At 37.5% G+C, this 9,677-nt stretch overlaps 1 non-coding gene and 1 pseudogene across 1 annotated transcript; both read left to right on the forward strand.

The window, feature by feature from the left end:
* Window positions 7,077-7,629, forward strand: OR52AJ1P (olfactory receptor family 52 subfamily AJ member 1, pseudogene; annotated as a pseudogene).
* On the forward strand, window positions 9,571-9,677 carry LOC112441691 (U6 spliceosomal RNA). Its single transcript, XR_003029552.1, has one exon. It is a non-coding gene; the product is annotated as a U6 spliceosomal RNA (small nuclear RNA).

Below are 9,677 nucleotides of genomic sequence, written 5' to 3' on the forward strand. Positions count from 1 at the left end.
GTACAGTCATTCTGAGCAAGATCAGTCATGAATAGGGATTTTAAAACATTCGACATCAGGCAGAGTTTGAGTGATTCAGAAGAAAAACCAAGTGGTTTGAGTGATTCAGAAGAAAAAAAGCGGCACACAGACACTACTAAAGAGGAGGGATTTGAATCATAGGGTGGTTGAATAAGGACAACTACATTATCTTACTTTTGGTCTTCTGAAACCAATGGGATTTGCCAACTGCCATGAAGAGAAAGTAGAAATGTGGGAAAAATTAAATGTAGGTTAGGCATTAGAGAAAGAAGATTGTGTGATGTTGATATGACAAGGACCAAAGATAATATTGCAAATAAGCATATTTCTGTACAATAATAGAAAAATTTATCTGCTCTCCAAAGGCAAAGGAATCTTCCTTAGGAAATGGTAAGACTTTCACCAAAGTATATCTTATATAGCACAGGGAATTCTAGTCCTCATCTTGCAATAAAGTTTAATGCTGTACAACCTGTAAATATACTGAGTCACTATGCTATACACCTGAAACCAATATAGAGGCTTAAGAGATGGCTAGGCATGGCTTTACTTATATTTATTTTATAGAGCCAAATAACAGTAGTAATACCAAATGTATTTGTGATAGTCTTGTATATTTTGTTGAAAATGTCCTGGCCTGTGGTCAAAATCTCCCTGGTTTTTCTTAATACTAAAAGAATTCACAGTTGAGAAGATTGCTTTAAAATTTTATAGCTCTAATCCTTTTTTCTTTCTAGAAAATTTTGCTTTTATTCTGCTTTATATATTGATATTATTTATATAAAATTATTTTAAAATTTTTCCACCAATTAAAGTAATGGTTAAAAAAAGCACTTATAGACAACTCGAGGCTAAATCTCATGGTGAGAGAGTGACAGAGAGAGAGAACACAATCAAGATTAGAATGTTGGAAAAGTATGTGATATGGGGAAGATTAAAATGTAACAGAAAATATATGAAGTATTTTATGAAAATGATAAAAATATACAGTATAAAATATAATATAATCAAGTTGGTTATCAAAAGAGACTAAAGAAGAAGGTTTAAAAATATAAGTGAAGAATTTTCTCAGAAAAGAAGGATCCTGAAATCTTTTGATATTAATCATAAAAACTTTATATGTGTCCCAGAGTACAGAAGAAAACTGGAACTCTAACTTTACCAGGTTATGCTTTGGAACTGTGGTGTTGGAGAAGACTCTTGAATGTCCCTTGGACAGCAAGGAGATCAAACCAGTCAATCCTAAAGGAAATCAGTCCTGAATATTCATTTGAAGGACTGATGAAGAAGCTGAAACTCCAATACTTTGGCCACCTGATGTGAAGAACTGATTCATGGGAAAAGACCTGGATGCTAGGAAAGATTGAAGGCAGGAGGAAAAGGAGACGACAGAGGATGAGATGGTTGGATGGCATGACCAACTCAATGGACATGAGTTTGAGCAGGCCCCAGGAGTTGGTGAAGGACAGGGAAGCCTGGCTTGTTGCAGTCCATGTGGTTGCAAAAGGTGCAACAGGACTGAGTGACTGAACTGAACTTTCCCAAAACGCAGCTTGATTAATAAATATTATGCCCTATCCAATATAATGTTTCATAGCTATTTGGGGGCTAAAACTAACACAAAAAAAGATATGAGCATATGATTACTTATATAATATGTATATATTCTCTGCTTATCAACATAGAGATTCAAGAGAATAAATAGAAAACATGAGAATTAATTAGAGTCTAACATTGCCATTAGTTAAATATAAACTAAAATCTTTCACTTTTATCAACAAGAAACAATTAGAGATATAAAAGATGTGCCTGTGGCTGTGCTTTTTAAGCTATAAATCTTTGTAACTTTTTGGCCTATCAAATATTTTGTCCATGATTAATATGACTTGGAATATCGAGAATTGTAGAGAGATCATGCTCAGCTTGGAAGACATGTGCAATAATTCAGTTCAATTCAGTTGCTCAGTCGTATCTGACTCTTTGCGACCCCATGGACCACAGCACACCGGGCCTCCCTATCCATCACCAACTCCCAGAGTTTACTCAAACTCATGTGCATTGAGTCGGTGATGCCATCCAGCCATCTCATCCCCTGTCATCCCCTTCTCCTCCTGCCTTCAATCTTTCCCAGCATCAGTTCAGTTCAGTCACTCACTCGTGTCCGACTATTTGTGACCCCATGAATCGCAGCACGCCAGGCCTCGCTGTCCATCACCAACTCCCAGAGTTCACTCAGACTCATGTCCATCAAGTCAGTGATGCCATCCAGCCATCTCATCCTCTGGCGTCCCCTTCTCCTCCTGCCCTCAATCCCTCCCAGCATCAGAGTCTTTTCCAATGAGTCAACCCTTCACATGAGATGGCCAAAGTACTGGAGTTTCAGCTTTAGCATCATTCCTTCCAAAGAAATCCCAGGGCTGATCTCCTTCAGAATGGACTGGTTGGATCTCCTTGCAGTCCAAGGGACTCTCAAGAGTCTTCTCCAACACCACAGTTCAAAAGCATCAATTCTTCGGCACTCAGCTTTCTTCACAGTCCAACTCTCACATCCATACATGACCACAGGAAAAACCATAGCCTTGACTAGACGGACCTTTGTTGGTAAAGTAATGTCTCTGCTTTTCAATATGCTATCTAGGTTGGTCATAACTTTCCTTCCAAGGAGTAAGCGTCTTTTAAGTTCATGGATGCAGTCACCATCTGCAGTGATTTTGGAGCCCAGAAAAATAAAGTCTGACACTGTTTCCACTGTTTCCCCATCTATTTCCCATGAAGTAATGGGACCAGATGCCATGATCTTCGTTTTCTGAATGTTGAGCTTTAAGCCAACTTTTTCACTCTCCACTTTCACTTTCATCAAGGGGCTTTTGAGTTCCTCTTCACATTCTGCCATAAGGGTGGTATCATCTGCATATCTGAGGTTATTGCTATTTCTCCTGGCAATCTTGATTCCAGCTTGTGCTTCTTCCAGTCCAGCGTTTCTCATGATGTACTCTGCATAGAAGTTAAATAATCAGGGTGACAATATACAGCCTTGATATATTCCTTTTCCTACTTGGAAACAGTTTGTTGTTCCATGCCCAGTTCTAACTATTGCTTCCTGACCTGCTTACAGATTTCTCAAGAGGCAGGTCAGGTGGTCTGGTATTCCCATCTCTTGAAGAATTTTCCACAGTGTATTGTGATCCACACAGTCAAAGGCTTTGGCATAGTCAATAAAGCAAAAGTAGATGTTTTTCTGGAATTCTCTTGTTTTTTGTTTTTTGATGATCCAGAAGATGGAAATTTAATCTCTGGTTCCTCTTCCTTTTCTAAAATCAGCTTGAACATCTGGAAGTTCACAGTTCATGTATTGCTGAAGCTTGGCTTGGAGAATTGGGGCATCACTTTATTCGCGTGTGAGATGAGTGCAATTGTGCAGTAGTTTGAGCATTCTTTGGCATTGCCTTTCTTTGGGATTAGAATGAAAACTGACCTTTTCCAGTCCTGTGGCCACTGCTGAGTTTTCCAAACTTGCTGGCATATTAAGTGCAGCACTTTCACAGCATTATCTTTTAGGATGTGAAAGAGCACAACTGGAATTCCATCACCTACACTAGCTTTGATGGTAGTAATACACTCTAAGGCCCACTTGACTTCACATTCCAGGATGTCTGGCTCTAGGTGAGTGATCACACCATCACGATTATCTGGGTCCTCAAGATCTTTTCTGTACAGTTCTTCTGTGTATTCTTGCCACCTCTTCTTAATATCTTCTGCTTCTGTTCGGTCCAAACCATTTCTGTCCTTCATTGAGCCCATCTTTGCATGAAATGCTCCCTTAGTATCTCTAATTTTCTTGAAGTCTTTCCCATTCTGTTGTTTTCCTCTATTTCTTTGCACTGATCACTGAGGATGGCTTTCTTATCTGTCCTCACTATTCTTTGGAACTCTGCCCTTAGATGAGTATATCTTGCCTTTTCTCTTTTGCTTTTCACGTCTCTTCCTTTTACAGCTATTTGTTATGCCTCCTCAGCCAGCCATTTTGTGTTTTTGCGTTACTTTTTCTTGGGGATGGTCTTGATCCCTGCCTCCTGTAAAATCTCATGAACCTCCATCCATAGTTCATCAGGCACACTGTCTATCAGATATAGTCCCTTAAATCTATTTCTCACTTCCACTGTATAGTCATAAGGGATTTGATTTAGGTCATACCTGAATGGTCTAGTGGTTTTCCCTACTTTCTTCAATTTAAGTCTGAATTTGTCAATAAGAGGTTCATGATCTGAGCCACAGTAAGCTCTCGGTCTTGTTTTTGCTGACTATATAGAGCTTGTCCATCTTTGGCTGCAAAGAATATTATCAATCTGATTTTGGTGTTGGCCATATGTAGAGTCTTCTCTTGTGTTTTTGGAAGAAGGTGTTTGCTATCACCAGTGCGTTCTCTTGGCAAGTCTGTGAATACCTTCGACAACAATCACATGTGATGCCTCTTCTTCATCTGATGACATCTACCAACCCTAAAATGGACTGGTGCAACACTTTGCACTTTAACTATGGACATGATGTGACTTTTAATTTTGATTCTGAATGTTGTGTTTTTGCTGTTTGCTCTCTGCATCTGTAATTGTATAACTGGATTTGTTTCTAGCCGCATGAAAGCTTTTAAGTTACAAATGGTTGCTCAAACTCCTGCTACTGCTGTAGCTTCCTCCAGCTACTATTTGGGCCCCCTGGATCAGATATCCTCAATATGAGGATTAGGAGAATATGTTGCCTCACCAATTTAGGGACAATGCCCCAGTCAGCTTGGAAGTAGTTATGGAATGAGAACAATGCCCCTTTTCCCTAGGCAACATAATTCTCCTAAAAAGAAAAGAGGGGAATGAGAGAGTCAGTTCCTAGGCAGGTTGATAGGGAGTCTAGGGGTCCCCAAGGAGAGAGGGATCTGGAATTCTCAAGGAGGAAGAAAGGACAAACTTTTTTTCTTTCTCCACATTCCTTAGGATTATATAACAATAATGTATCCTGCCTAAGGACAGTCTTTGGATTCAACCTTCTGTTATCTTAAAATGTTAATTATGGGAGTAGACCTGGTCTTTACAAGGATGTATCTTGCCTGAGGACAGTGTTATCTTAAAATGTAAGTTATGGGAGTAGGTCTGATGAGGTCTTTACAACCTCCAGATAGTCTTTGGATTATATAACTTCATTGTTAACACTAGCAAGCGGGTACTCTTTCTGCCCCCTTCTGATGCCTATGTCAGAAGCTTTCTCTATCTCCTTTATACTTTAATAAAACTTTATTACACACACACACACACACACACAAATTCTATTAGCCTTTGCCCTGCTTCATTCTGTACTCTAAGGCCAAATTTGCCTGTTACTTCAGGTGTTTCTTGACTTCCTATTTTTGCATTTCAGTTCCCTATAATGAAAATGACATCTTTTTTGGGTGTTAGTTCTAAAAGGTCTTGTAGGTCTTCATAAAACCATTCAACTTCAGCTTCTTCTGCATTACTGGTCGGGGCATAGACTTGGATTACTGTGATATTGAATGGTTTGCCTTGGAAAAGAACAGAGATTATTCTGTCATTTTGAGATTGCATCCAAGTACTGCATTTCAGACTCTTTTGTTGACTATGATGGCTACTCCATTTCTTCTAATGGATTCCTGCCCACAGTAGTAGACATAATGGTCATCTGAGTTAAATTCACCCATTCCAGTCCATTTTAGTTCACTGATTCCTAGAATGTCAATATTCACTCTTGCCATCTCCTGTTTGACCACTTCCATTTTGCCTTGATTCATGGACCTGACATTCCAGGTTCCTATGCAATATTGCTCTTTATGGCATCGGACCTTGCTTCTATCACCAATCCCATCCACAATCGGGTGTTGTTTTTGCTTTGGCTCATCCCTTCATTCTTTCTGGAGTTATTACTATACACTGATCTTTAGTAGTGTATTGGGCACCTACCCACCTGGGGAGTTCATCTTTCATTGCAATAATTAGGTGCTCACAAAATTCGACTATAATCCAGTGGACACAACAGAAAGAACTTCTTGTAGGAAGGGAAATTATGTGACTTAAGAGAATCAGTTTTATTAAAACTGAGTCCATCATTTGGAAATTTGTAGATGAGACCAAAGCAAGGGCTAGTGAATGGCCTAGGAATAGGAACAGATTCCTATAGGAAGAGTTAACAATATAAAGCCAAGCAAGACCAGGTCTTTGTTATTATGTTTGCACTGTTTGAATTCTTTTGATTTGGTAGAATTCTCAAGACTGTTGAGTAGGATCAAATAGAACAGTCAGGCTACAAAAAAGATGATTTCTCCTCTAAACATACTTTATATTGTGCAAATACTTGTCCATCTTTTGACTCTGACTGAAAAACTACTACCTTCTTTTATAGGACACATTTATTGATACCAAAAGTAAAATATTTTGCAATTGACCATCATGCATGGAGTCAAAGCTCCAGCCTGACACCAAGATACTTCATCTTCAATGAGATTCCTGGACTGGAACCTCCACACATCTGGATCTCAGTGCCATTCTGACTCATTTACATCATTGCTGTCATGGAGAACTGTGGCCTTATCTATCTTATCTGTCATGAGGAGGCCTTTCATTGGCCCATGTATTAATTCTAGCCTTACTGTCCCTTACAGATGCTAGTGGGTGCCCTTCATTTGTTCCCAATATTTTGTGTATCTTTTGGCTCAGTTTCAGAGAGATTGATTGTAATGCTTGCCTTGTGCAGATGTTTTTCATCCACATGCTTATAGGCATGGTGTCTGGTGTGCTCGTGCTTATGTCTCTGGATTGCTAAGTGACCATTTGCTACCCTCTATGTTATTCTACCCTGGTAGCTCAGATGGTACAGAATCTGCCTGCAATGTGGGAGAACGGGGTTCAATCTCTGGGTCAGGAAGATCCCGTGGAAAAGGAAATGGCAACCCACTCCAGGATTCTTGCCTGGAAAATCCCATGGACAGAGGAGCCTGGCGGGCTATAGTCCATGTGGTCGCAAAGAGTTGGACACAACTGAGCAACTAATACACACCATGATATTCTTCCATCCTCACCAACACCATAATTACCAAAGTTGACCTTGTCACCTTGACTTGAAGTGTGTTGCTTATGATACCATTCACTTTCCTGATCAAGTGTCTTCCCCACTGCAAAGGCAACCTCATTTAACACACTATTGTGAACATATGTCTCTGGCAGAACCATCCTGTGGCAACATCAAGATAATGCCATCTATGGTCTCATAGCTGCCATGTTGATTGGAGGGTTTGATATTTTCTGCATTTTATTTTATTCTTATACTATACTTAATCATGCTGTAGGAAATGTATCCTCTGCAGATGCTCATCACAAAGACTTCAGCACCTGTACTTCACGTATATGTGCTATTGTCATCACCTATGTCCCAGCCTTCTTCACTCATCACTTTGGGGAACACAGCATATTTCACCATATCAACATTTTAATAGCCAACCTCTATCTACTGCTGCCCCTCACCTTGAATCCAATTGTCTATGGTGTGAAGACCAAGCAGATCTGTGAAGGAGTGATCAAACTGTTTTTTAGAGAGGAAGACACTTTGAATGTAAGATAAATCTAATATATGGAATCTGGATTTAGCATAATTATAAAGAAATATAAGAGAACAAGCATAAAACTCAATAACCATGAGGTCAAAAGAAAATACCTGTCAATATTCTCCTATGAGATTTACAAAACTAACACAAAATTTATAATCTGAGAACTCTAACTTGATAGAAAAAATAAAATTGACAAGAAACTATTGTATTCCCCTGCAGTTTAACTTTAGTTAGATCTTGTGGAATGGATGCACAGAATGAAATAATAGAATATACAACTTGAAGTAAATGCTTGATGATGAAAGCATTTTGATCCAAACAACATGAGGGAGTATATAGTAAAGAATAAAGAAGGTCTGGTAGCCTGGAGAAACTCTAGAGGTTTGAGGAAGGCACCTAAGTGAACTGTCATGTGTGTTACAGGGAAGCAAGAGACACTTTCCTGAATGTGCTGATTTCCAAGGGTCTTTGTCAACCTTTTTGTTCAATATTTATGTGACACTTGCATAACTTTAGAGGAATAAAAAACCTTGACTGTTAATTTATTTCTGACTTTTTTGTTCCTAGGAAATTATCTGGACGCCTTTGACTGTGTCAGTGTAAATGCAAATGAAGTGGGAGTAGATATGATTACTAGAGCTGTTCATAATCTGGAACGTACTCCTTTGAATTTATTTCAAACAGAATCTTGTAAGGTACATGGGATAATATTTGATGGCTATGTGAGGAAAGGATTTATAAGTACAGGAAAGCAGACTTGAAGAAAATCTATGTACTCAGCCAATTAAAGATGGCTGAGCTAACTACTTTCCTTAATTTTAACATTGAAAGAGCAACAATTAATCATCAGGGACAATGAAGAGAAGAGCACCTTATTTAGACATCTGGAAATATGAATAATAAAAGAAATGAAAGAAGAATCATAAATGTGGTATTCAGAAACAGTGATAATGAATGAAAAGTGAAGAAAATAAGGGAATAATTCAAAAAAAAACTGAAGAAATAGAATGGGATCAGCAAATGGTTACAAACAGAGGAAGAGTTAGAAATATTAGATTAAGATTATGCTCATCATTTGCTAATATGGATAATATATTTTAATATAATGTTATAGGGACAGGGAAGCTACAGTCTATGAGGTCATGAAGAGTCGGACACAACTTGGCAACTGAACAACAACAAATATATGATAAAATAATTGTGAACTATAATGAAAATTCCATGTATTTTTGCAAAATTAATTTTGATGCTTTGAAGAAAAACCTGAATTTCTAAAAAATTTAAAATGAATTTTTTTAAATAAAATAATTTAAGTGTTTGCATGTAATAAAATTTGTAAAGTGATAATCAGAAAAAATTCTCTCTTCTGGACTTCTGTTTTTGGATTTGGTAAATTTTGCCCATCATATATTCTCACTTAAATCATATTCACACACAAGGAAAGAAATCAAGAAATTTACCTAAACTGCCATTTTAAAACATATATATATATATATATATATTTCATTGAATTCTTACTTCAAAATTATGATATAGTTATTATTATCCTCATATATAAAGGAATATATATATTCCTAGACTTTTTATATCTCAGAATATTAAATTAAAATTTAAATACAATAATGTAAATAAGCTTGCATTGTGGGGAGAGTGTATGGGAGGCAACAACAATAAAAAGTAAAGCAAGACGATAAACTTTTTAAAAATCTGAAAAAGTAAAATGCAATAAATGACGTATATCTGAGGCACTGAGTAAGAATTCCCAATTAATTTTATGTTATCTTCCCCATTATTAACACAAAATAGGTTTCACAGAAAATAAATATAAAAACAACAATATAATTCTGAATTATAATTTACAACTAAATTAGAGATAACAGGCTGAATCATTGAGGAAGTTTTAAATAATTATAAAATAAATGATGATGAAAGAATATTCTACTCATGTGCTCGCTTCGGCAGCACATATACTAAAATTGGAACGACACAGAGAGGATTAGCATGGCCCCTGCGCAAGGATGACAGGCAAATTCGTGAAGCGTTCCATATATTT

The sequence above is a fragment of the Bos taurus genome, chromosome 15 (assembly GCF_002263795.3).
Source record: "Bos taurus isolate L1 Dominette 01449 registration number 42190680 breed Hereford chromosome 15, ARS-UCD2.0, whole genome shotgun sequence".
NCBI lineage: Eukaryota > Metazoa > Chordata > Mammalia > Artiodactyla > Bovidae > Bos > Bos taurus.